The sequence below is a fragment of the Magallana gigas genome, chromosome 9 (assembly GCF_963853765.1).
Source record: "Magallana gigas chromosome 9, xbMagGiga1.1, whole genome shotgun sequence".
NCBI classification, from domain to species: domain Eukaryota; kingdom Metazoa; phylum Mollusca; class Bivalvia; order Ostreida; family Ostreidae; genus Magallana; species Magallana gigas.
The window spans coordinates 20,702,164-20,713,894 of NC_088861.1; the positions used below are offsets into that span (position 1 = coordinate 20,702,164).

General features: G+C 36.6%; 1 long non-coding RNA gene across 1 annotated transcript; it reads right to left on the minus strand.

The window, feature by feature from the left end:
• Positions 1 to 1,812: 1,812 nt before the first annotated feature.
• Positions 1,813 to 3,691, minus strand: LOC136271696 (uncharacterized). The gene is made up of 3 exons (XR_010709635.1): positions 3,367 to 3,691; positions 2,884 to 2,978; positions 1,813 to 2,417 (listed from the first exon to the last, which is right to left on the minus strand). It is a non-coding gene; the product is annotated as an uncharacterized lncRNA (long non-coding RNA).
• Between the last annotated feature and the right edge of the window lie 8,040 nt (positions 3,692 to 11,731).

Sequence of the window (11,731 nt, forward strand, 5' to 3'; positions counted from 1 at the left end):
AGGGCCCTACAAACTCTCCAAAAATGGTACAAGATTTAAACTCTGTCCAACCAGCCTAGCTGACCGTAGACTGGTTACCGAAGACATAGGTCAGGATCCTAGAATTAACCTTATCGATAACTCTAAAGGTTTAACCTTGGAGATTCCCATTGTTGTTCAGGGTCATCAAACTACAGCAGTTGTTGACACAGCAGCTATGATGACCTTGGTCAATAAGAAGGTCTTTCCAGGTAACAACTCTTTTGATATTACACCACAAGAGATTTCTTTGAAGGGTTTAGGACAGCAAAATGTTACTGGGCAGCTATTCAAAAATGTTGAGTGTCAAATAGGATTGCATTCTTATACACTAGATATGTGTGTAGTGGACATGAAAGATTCTGTCATTCTAGGGTTAGATTTTCTTGAAGCTCACAAGTGTATTGTTGATCTTAGGAGAAATTTAGTAGAAATTGGAAATGACAAAATAACAGCGAGTCTCAAACACATGACTAAAGAATCTGTTACAATATCAAGGGTCACAGTTCAGAGCAAAAGTATTATTCCAGCAAATTCTGTAGGTTTTGTCAGTTGCTCTTTAAAAACCCCTATAGATACCAAGTACATAGTAGAACCTTTAGAATCATCCAACTTTTTATGCTCATCAGTTCTTGGTCAGGGTGATACTGTGAAACTCAAAATTGTAAATGACTCAAACAAAAGTGTTAAATTCAAGGTAGGACAACACGTTGGAAATGCAGAATCAGTAGAAATACAGTTAAATCAGTTAGATTCTGACATTGCCATTAACAAAGTATCTGTTGAAAACAATGCACCACCAAATCAAACACTTCCTAATCATTTACAAGAACTTTATGACAGGTCAAGTGAGGGGTTGGATCAAGATGAGTCTCAGATGCTATTTCAATTGTTATCAGATTTTTCAGATATTTTTTCTACTGGCGAAATGGATCTGGGTTGTTTGAAAGGTGTTAAACATCATATAAACACAGGGAATGCTACCCCAGTAAAACAAAAGTTCAGGAGAACACCATTGGGTTTTCAAGACCAAGAAAAAGAACACTTACAAAAACTGTTAGATACAGGGGTTATAACACCATCATCATCTGAATGGGCCTCTGCTCCAGTTTTAGTTAAGAAAAAAGATGGCAGTGTTAGATATTGTATAGACTTTAGAGATTTGAATTCCAGAACTGTCAAAGACTGCTATCCCCTACCCCTGATTGCTGACTGTATGGATGTTTTGTATGGCACAACATTTTTTAGCACATTAGATCTAGCTATGGGGTATTATCAAATAGAAATAGATGAGAACAGTAAAAATAAAACTGCATTTTTGACAAAGTATGGGTTGTTTGAGCACCAGAGAATGGCTTTTGGTTTGTGCAATGCCCCAGCAACATTTCAGAGGGCTATGGGTTTAGTTCTGAGAGGTATGGACTGGGAAGAACTATTAGTGTACTTGGATGACATTATTGTATTAGGCAAAACATTTTCAGAATCTTTGGAAAACCTTCGAAAAGCATTTCAGAGATATAGAGAATACAATCTTAAATTAAAGCCAAAAAAGTGTTGTCTTTTTCGAAGAGAAGTAGAATTTCTCGGGAGAATTATCAATTCCGAAGGTGTACACATTTCCCCAGATAAGATCGAAACTATTAAGAACTGGCCCATTCCCCAAGACAAGAAACAGGTTCAAGCTTTTCTGGGTTTTGCAAATTATCACAGGGACCACATTAAAGGCTTTGCAAACATTGCAATACCCCTGTATGATTTACTTCAAAAGAAGACCAAATTTGTATGGGCCCAAGAACAATATGCTTTTGACTGTTTAAAACAAACCCTCATCAATCCAGAGTGTCTTAAATTTCCATCTCCAGACGGTACTTTTCTACTGGATACTGATGCTTCAAATCATTCTATTGGGGCTGTTTTATATCAGATCAATAATGGTAAAGAAGAAGTTATTAGCTATGCTAGTCACGCCCTTCTTAAAGAACAGAGAAAATATTGTACCACAAGAAAAGAGTTGTTAGCCGTGGTCAAATTTTGTAGACATTTTCGCCATTATCTATTAGGAAAACCTTTTTTGATTAGGACAGATCATCACAGTCTCACTTGGCTGATGAGATTTAGACATATAGAGGGTCAATTAGCAAGGTGGCTAGAAGAACTATCTTCCTATGATTTTCAGATTAAACACCGGTATGGATCTTCTCATGTAAATGCAGATGCCCTCTCTAGAATTCCAGAAACTCTTTCAGAGTGTGCATGTTATGATGCTGGAAATTCTCTAGAAAATCTTCCTTGTCTGGGTTGCCACTATTGTACACGGGCTCACCACCAATGGTCTAGGTTTCAGCTTGATGTTGACGATGTAATCCCTCTTTCCATTAAGTCTGAACACAATAAAACACCTACAATATTAAGAACACAGTTAAATTCAAACAATCAACAACAACATGTAGGTTGTAACTGGTGTGACACTTTTCAAAATTTAGCTCAACTTCAGAAAGATGATGCAAATATTGAACCAGTTATTCATTGGCTTAAAAATCAAGTAGATCCATCTGATCTTGAAATCAGGTTAACAAGCCCCGAAACAAAAGCTTTGTGGTTGTGCAAAGATAAGCTTCTCATTCAAGACAATGTTTTACATTACGAATGGCTGAAACACCCAGATACAATTCTATGTCTTGTAGTTCCAACATCTCTAAGACAAGAAGTGCTGAATCTTTGTCATAATGTTAAATCTGCAGGTCATTTAGGCATTGAAAAAACATTAGCAAATTTAAAATCAGCTTCTTACTGGCCAAATATGACCGTAGAATGTTATGATTATGTAAAATCTTGCTCAGTATGTAACCTAAATAAAAAACCTACTAAAACTGCTAGGGCTCCTTTGAAATCTTTTCAGGCAGGGTATCCCATGGAAAGAGTACATCTTGACATCTTAGGTCCATTTCCTCCTAGCGAATCTGTAAACATATATGTTTTGGTAATAGTAGATCAGTTTTCCAAATGGATTGAGTTAGTTCCTATTCCAGAGCAAAATGCAGAACAAATTGCAAAAATGTTCTTAGAACACCTCATTGTTACTTTTGGTTGTCCACTAGAAATTTTTACTGATCAGGGTAGGCAATTTGAATCAAAATTGTTCAAATCATTGTGTGAGACATTAGAAATTGTAAAGAAGAGAACAACTCCATATCACCCTAGTTCTAATGGGCAAGTTGAAAGGTATAATAGGACTATTGTTCAAATGATTCGCTGTTTTATAGAGAATAAAGACAGACAGTGGGACAAATATCTTCCTCTTTTAGCCATGGCTCTTCGAGCAACTATACATAAACAAACAGGCTTTACCCCAAATCGGTTGATGTTAGGTAGAGAGGTGATACGTCCTTTGAACATTATGACGGGTGCTCACGATCAGATTTTGAAGACTGCTGAACCATCCTGTTGGGTACAAGAATTGGAAAAACATCTGTCTGAAGCTCATGAAATCTGTAGAACAAATCTCAAGTCTGCCCAACTTCGGCAAAAGAAAAATTATGATTTAAGAGTTTTAGAAAACAGTTATCAAATTGGTGATGTAGTTTTACTGTTTAATTCTGCCACCAAAGTTGGACAGTCAAGCAAATTGAAATCCCCATGGAAAGGACCTTATTTGGTAGTAGATTCAAAACCCCCTCTATATACCGATTCAAAATAAAAAAGGAAAGCAAACTGTACACCATGATCGAATCAAAATTTCAAAAGGCCCCATTCCATTTGCTCTCAGACAGATGCGTAACCAATTATTTCTTCCCAATGAAGAACAGGATGAGGTTGCCATTGATTGCTCAAGCAATGACATTCCTGGCACTTCTATGGATAATGCATCCCTCATTTCGGTACCCTGCAAAACAGATGACACTTCACATAATGCACCAGGGGTATACCAAACAAGAAGGGGGAGAAATGTCAGAGTGCCAGGATCCTTGAAAGATTATTGTAGTTAAATCTTTCATTATTGTATTTTTTTATGCTGATAAGTACTTTTAAGCAAGACTGGTTTGTTATGAAAATTATGTAGATATTTGATAAGGTTGAAATCTTAAAATCTGTTGAAAGAAGTTTACACTTTATTCACAGATTTAAGCATTTCTGAATATGTAAATACATGTATATATTTTGAGAAAATTGATAAATTGCCAAATGTAAAGTTTGGCATAACTTCTAAACATTTAACTGCTAATACTTTGAAGAAAATTCCCTTGAACAAACTTCTTTTGGAATCAGATAGTCCGTATTAAACTGTTAAACTGAACACTAATCAGCGCCTTTATTCCCTTGTCCTGGAGACGTTCACACGTATTTCTAGGATTGAGGACCTGGGCCATCTACTGCTGACCTTTTGGTAAGCTTTAGTATAGATATATATAGTCACAAATATAACAGAATATCGAACTTAGAAAGCATGGTTAATTCTAAGGATAAAACCATTAATTCTCTAACTTCCGATCTACAATCGCTTCAATCACAATTTGAACAGCTTCAGTCTGATCACGAACGGTTGCATGCAGAATCAATGGCCAAATTTACAAAATTTGACTCTTTTCAAAAACTCTCGTCTGATATTTTCAAACGTATGGAGACAGATCATCAAGACTGTCAATCCTACAAATCAAAAACAAATGATGAACTAAAAAGGCTCTCAAAAGTTAGCATAAACTTCCAAAAACAACTCAGTTCAATAAGCCCATGCAAATCTTACGCCAGTACTATTAGTAATAATAGTCCCGTGAATAGCAGCAGTAGTGAAATTGAAAAGATACCATCACAGGCTAATGATTGGCCACAATCATCAACTACAGTATCCATTGAAAAAGTTGTTGCTGAAAAGGTGAAAAAATTACGCGAAGGCTTAGAACCATCGGACTTAAATCAAACACATTCAAAATTCCCGACGCACTCACCGCAAAATAAGAAATCCCCTTCTCGGACGTCTAACGGCTCACCTATACATGTAAGTGACAGCCCGCATAACGGTTTTACCCCGTCTCGCCTCAATGATCACGATACAATTCGACCACGGGTGTCGCATTCCGACAAACAAAAAACAGTAAACAGTAACGTGACAGTAGGCGGATCCCGAGAGGCGTCGGACTCTAGATCGGTGAAATACGACGGAATGTCTTGCGTCGTTACACTTAAGGACAAGCAAAACTCGAAGACAACCACAAGAAAAGAGGATGTTTTCGTTGGTGTTACTTACCGTAAGACAGCTAGATACTACTTATCGGGGATAGGGAGAGAATCATCAAGATCTGGAATAGCTAATTACATCGAAAGCAAAGGTGTAAAGATAACTCATTTAATGCTATTTCAACCCAAATACAACCAGTCTCGTCTATCCGCAAAAATTAATGTCCCACTAGAATTCGATCATATTATCGAATCCCCAAACTTTTGGCCTGAAGGCGTACGCTGTAGAAAGTGGATAAGTAATCGAGAATGGGAGCAAAAATGTGCTACACAGCGCGCTTCTGAGGACTGGAGCACTGAATACGACGAAATATAGAATATCAAAATGAGCATAATAAAAACCATTGTCCTTAGTTTACTGCTGCTAGCACTCTCATTTCATTTAGCAATAGCGATTCCAACAACATCCTCACTGCTCAAAATCGTAACGTGGAATGTTAGAGGCATCATCTCATCCACTTTACCGGTCTGTGCGTTACTGGATAAAACTCAATGTGACATTGCAATATTTTCCGAACACAAACTTAATAAATACTCAACAACCTATTTTGACAGTATTCATCCCCATTATTTCAGTGTTGTTAAACTTCACTCAGATTCGACTTACAACCATCCATATCCAGAACTAATTCACGGTAAAGGTGGTGTATCTCTTTTATTTAGAAAGAATCTTCGATTTTCCGTAAAAGAAATTGAAGGAATTCAAACGGACTGCATTGTGGGTGCTAAGATTATACTTAAAAATAGCCCCCCTCTCTATCTATTCGGCGTATATCTCCCAGCTGATAGTGACATAACTTATTATCAATGCACCGTTGATATAATGCACAGTTTATATGATCACTACTCCCAGTATGGACAAGTTATCTTTGCTGGCGACTTCAACGCTAGTCTGCTTCGTGAGCTACATACAAACAATATCAAGTCAGCCATCCTTTGCAAGTTTGTAGAGCGATGCAATTTTCTGACCCCCCTTGTTGACTTTTCTGTTTCTGGTCAATCGTTCTCATTTATTCCCAAACAAACTATGTTAGACTACATATTGCTCAGCCAGGACACATGTATAGCTAAATGCCACTACGAAATTCTTGAAGAAGGATCCATATCTTCAACATCCGACCACCTACCCGTCGTGTGCAACTTAGAAATACATACCAAAAGAACAAACTTGCAAGACTCTTGTTCTGTACTTCCAGCATGGCACAAAGCGAGTAGTGAAACCATATTGGAATATAAATTACGCACCAACGTCGAGTTACGAAAGCTAATCGATGTCAACATTGCGTCAAATGACGACATTAAAGTATACAATGAAACATTGATAGATATTCTATCTACTTCAGCTTCATCTTGTATTCCTTCATCGCGAACTAGCCCATATACAAAGCCTGGCTGGACAAAAGCTGTTAAAGAACTCCATGCAACAGAACGAGCAATGCGTCGAAAATGGATGCAAGAAGGCAGACCAAGAGGCTGGCAACACGATACCTACCGTAATTACAAACGCGCCAAACGTGCTTTCAGAAATGCTCACGATAAGGAATATGAAATCTTTATTCAGTCTGTCTATCGCGAAATAGACGAAGCCGCTGAACTTGACCTGCGACTTTTTTGGAGACTCATTAAGCAAAGACGTCCAAGATCTTCTCGATTTTATCCTGAAATCTGTGATGCAGCCGGAGAAAGCCACACAGAACCAAATGAAATTGCTAATGCATTTGCAGACTTTTATGAAAACATTTACCGTTTTAGCGAAAACGACTCTTTTGATAACGACTTTAAACATGTAATTCATTCCATGTATGATCAAATCAAAATAAATTCTGTTGACAAAGATCACATATTTCAAATCTCAAGCGATTGTCATGTTGTAAATTTTGAATTTACTGGGTGGGTGTAAATACAAAATTTACAACATGTCATGTTGTAAATTTTGTATTTACACCCACCCAGTAAATTCAAAATTTACAACATGACACGATGATGTCATCACTGCCATATCCTCTTTAAAACAAAGGAAAGCGCCAGGAGCCGACAATATCACAAACGAACATATCTTATATTCTGACAATCTCATTGTTGAATGTCTATGCAAACTGTACAATGCAATTATTAGCATCGGCTACGTCCCACCCCAATGGAAACGAGGTCTTATCGTTCCGATTCATAAAAGAGGCTCTAAGCATAAAAACTCTTGTAACAGCTACCGTCCAGTAGCCTTACTACCAAGTATTTTCAAAATATTTGAAAAAGTGTTATCAATCAGAATATCCTCTCTGTCCTTATGTAAACCGTTTCCAAACTTACAACAACAAGGCTTTCAGAAAGAACTAGGTTGCCTCACTGCCTCATTTAACCTCCATGAAACACTGTATCACAACCTAGAAATGGGTAGTAACGTTTACATAAGTTTTCTAGACACAAGCAAAGCATTTGATACGGTATGGAGGAAAGGTCTCATGTGTAAATTGCATAAGCTTAACATTAGAGGAAAGATATGGAACATCATTGATGACTGTCATCAGAACACCGAGAGTGCAGTTATAGTCAACCAAACTAAATCACGCTGGTTTCCAGTCCAACAAGGCGTCAGACAGGGAGGCGTGTTGTGTTCCTTCCTATACCTAGTATTCATCAATGAACTGCTAGACGAACTTCAATTAGTACATTCTAACCACCCAATAATATTTGACAAAAATTACCATTCACCAGCCCTTGCAGACGACATAGCCTGCATCGCATTATCTCCAAGCGCTCTACAATCTATGCTTGACACTGCCTCTACATATGCATCCAAATGGCGATTTGAATACAACGCATCCAAATCATCCATTCTCTCATTCCGCGCTAAAAAACAGAAACCACTTGCAGAAGTAGACATTTACTTAGGACAATCCAAAATTCAATGTGGAATAGATTATGAACATTTAGGTATACCCATCAATTCAAATACAAAATCGAAATCTCGAATTTCAAACGCATGCTCCAAAGAATGGAAATCCTTCTACGCTTTGTCCGATCTACATATTTCTCGTATTAACCCCGCGACGATGGCTCACCTCTACCGGTCAGTAGTATTACCATCTGTCCTCTACGGGTGTGAAACCTGGAACCACATGACTAAAGAAGACGTAAGACGTCTTAACTCTCTCCAACACGGAATCTGCAAGCAGATCTTTAACCTACCAAAACCTACCAGATCAGATATAGTCGAGCAATACATGAACATTCTACCAATCAAGGCAGAAATTGATACTAGAAAACTCCTCTTTTTAGGAAGACTTTGCCGGATGAACACTGAATTCCTTCCCAAAAAGATCTTTACCTCACGCCTGTTCTCCTTCCTGTACAACCTAAGTGAGACCCAGATGGGCTTTATTCCTGACGTCCTACAACTTCTCCAGACCTATCAACTTACAGATTACCTGAATACATGGCTTTCGGATGGATCATTCCCGTCAAAATCCGCCTGGAAATCGACGGTACGCTCATCTGTCTATACGCACCAAACTCTACAACGAATCGAACGAACAGCATACGATCCGGACTTCTTTCGCTTTAATGCTGTTTTCAGCACCTCTAATCCATTTATTATGTGGCAATACATCAATTCATATAGTGAAATTCAAAACCTCAAATTTACTTTCAAACTCATAGCTTCCAAACCTCTACAGACTTCGATAGCTTGTGTGTTGTGTGGACATTTTGTTACCGACGTATTTTCGCACGCTACCATCTCTTGTCCGGCATTAACAATACAGCATTCCAATTGGTGGAACTCGTTGACAAGGTCTTTTACCGTACACCTGGAAGCGGAACTCAGCGGCCTTCCGGAAGACGACCTTTTCCTAATACTCCTAGGAAAACAAACACTGACAGTTCTTTCTCAAGCGGAGGATATAGAGTTTAGGAAATTGAACTCAAGACATGTTGTGACTTCTTGCGCGGTCTATAACAGACTCCTTGGGTAGCTCAATTCACAGCTCCCACCCCATCAACTTATTTAAAACTTTCTTACATTCAAAATATATGTAAATAATCTCATCCCTACATGTAATTTCATTCCTTATTACTACTTATATGTACATACATATCTTCATTTTATAATTTTGACTCGTTGACTGTAATTTACTTGTTGTTTGTATTATTCTAATCTCCATAATGGAGGAAATAAAAGATGAATGAATGAATGAAGCAGTCACATTCTCAACAGGCACAGTTTCAGTTGACAAAATAATGTCAGTGGTGATCTGTCCTGTAGAACAACAGTGGTCCATGGTCTGGAATGAATAGTCTTGGTCCGGAGGTTGGGCTGAGAGTGCACTATAATCATGGTCTGAGGGTTGGGCTGCTTGAGATAAATAGTCATGGTCCACATGAGGTTCTGCTGTAGTACTCTCAGAGAATATGGAGTCGCAATTATCGGACACGCTTTGACTTCGATGTCTCTTGGAATGGTACTTTTTCCTTTGACCAATGGAACCACTTCTACGTTTGAGACGAAGCATTTCTCTGCAATAAATAATATCCATATTAAAAATTTGAAAAACAAATTTTCATCAAACACATAAATGTGCATCTTTACTTTTTTTTTAATACATCTTAAATTGCATGCATTATATTCTTCAGATAAAATAACAAACATGTCGACATAATGAGTAATATTGTCCGTTATTTTTTAAAACAAACATCATTTAAGGCATAAACAGCCACCACAGATACAATTTAAAAATATATTCAAGCATTGTAAATCAAATTTATATTCAATGGTGTAAATCATTTTTCAGAAAAGTTTGATTCACATTCGACAACATATGTGCAAGTTTTGGTTATGAAAAAAAAAATTCTACAATAATTTTCTGTATTATATATAAATCTTGCCCTTTTCATAACTTTGATCTATCATTTAATACAAAAAGTACCAGTTTTAATTCATTAATTTACGAGAATTTTGAAAAATAAATACCATATGTTTTCTTCATTTAAATAAAATATTCCTGTGTTTTGAAGTACAATAAAAAAAATTCTACAATAATCATCCATATGATATATGAAACTTGCCCTTTTCATAACTTAGATCTATCATTTAATACCAAAAATACCAGTTTTGATTCATTAATTTACGAGAATTTTGAAAAATAAATGCCATGTTTTCTTCATTAAAATAAAATATTCCTGTATTTTGAAGTACAATAAAAAAATTCTACAATAATCATCCATATGATATATGAAACTTGCCCTTTTCATAACTTAGATCTATCATTTAATACCAAAAATACCGGTTTTGATTCAATAATTTAAGAGAATTTTGAAAAATAAAAATGCCATATTCTCTTTAAAAGATACGATTTTGTCTCAACAAGTAGTCGGTGGACATTGTGTGAATTAAGCTAAATCAGTTTTATGAATTGGTCAATTTATATTAATGGCTATGAAAAGGATTATATGCTTCATTAGTTTGTACAAATATAACCCGTAGGACGCCCCAATCTCCAGCTGTGTTGTGTAAACATTACCACGCGTCATTACGCTTGGGCAATCAATCGTGACTGATAACAAATTCCTATCAAAACACTAGTCTACAGGCCTCATAAAATTTGATAGATGCAAGCGTATTATAACTTACCATGTCGCTAATAACTTCTCGGTCTTCAATACCATCAATTAACGGCTTTATTTGCTGAAAATATCAGTCAGATTCACACTCTCGATTTAAATTCAAAATGGCGCCGATTAAAATCTCGTGAGGTGCGAGACTTCGCCCAGAATCGGGATGGTGTAAAAGTAGTCCCGGACATATGTCCCGCGATGTCCCAATTTTCTATTTTGCGTCTAACTAATTTTTCAGTTAGTTTTTTCAAAAACCGTTAATTGGATATCAAATGGCATCTAAATCTAAGTCGATGGTATTCTTTCTGCTTCTTAAAAAACACTAATAAGTTAAAAATCGCCAGTTTCCCTTCGTCGAAAGTGTAAATGTAGTCCCGGGAAATCGACAATGTTTTTTTGATTTCCGGTTTTTGTTTTACCTTTGTATATACATTAAATATACATATTTCTATATATTTATATACTGTATTTGAATATCAAATATTGTTTTATAATATAAACATAATTAATTATTAAGTCATTCTCAATCCCTAAGATAATTGTTTACACAATTCTTCGCGGGACATCGCAGTTCACAAGAAACAGAAAAGAAAAAGTAAAACCGAAAACCCAACAGGGGTAGTATATACAATTCCGTCTGTAAAGGATGTGTGCCGGTATATATCATACACCGTTGCCCAGCTCTTGCCACTTGGAGGCCTCCTTTATTAAGAGCCATTTTATTGTTAGAAAAATAATAAAACATATTTGTTAAGGCAGTTAAAAGCACTAAATCTATTATTTACATGTGAACATTTTACAGACGTTTTATATTATCCAATGGGGACAGTTATGAATCTAAAGAAAAGTGATATATCGTGATTGAAAATAA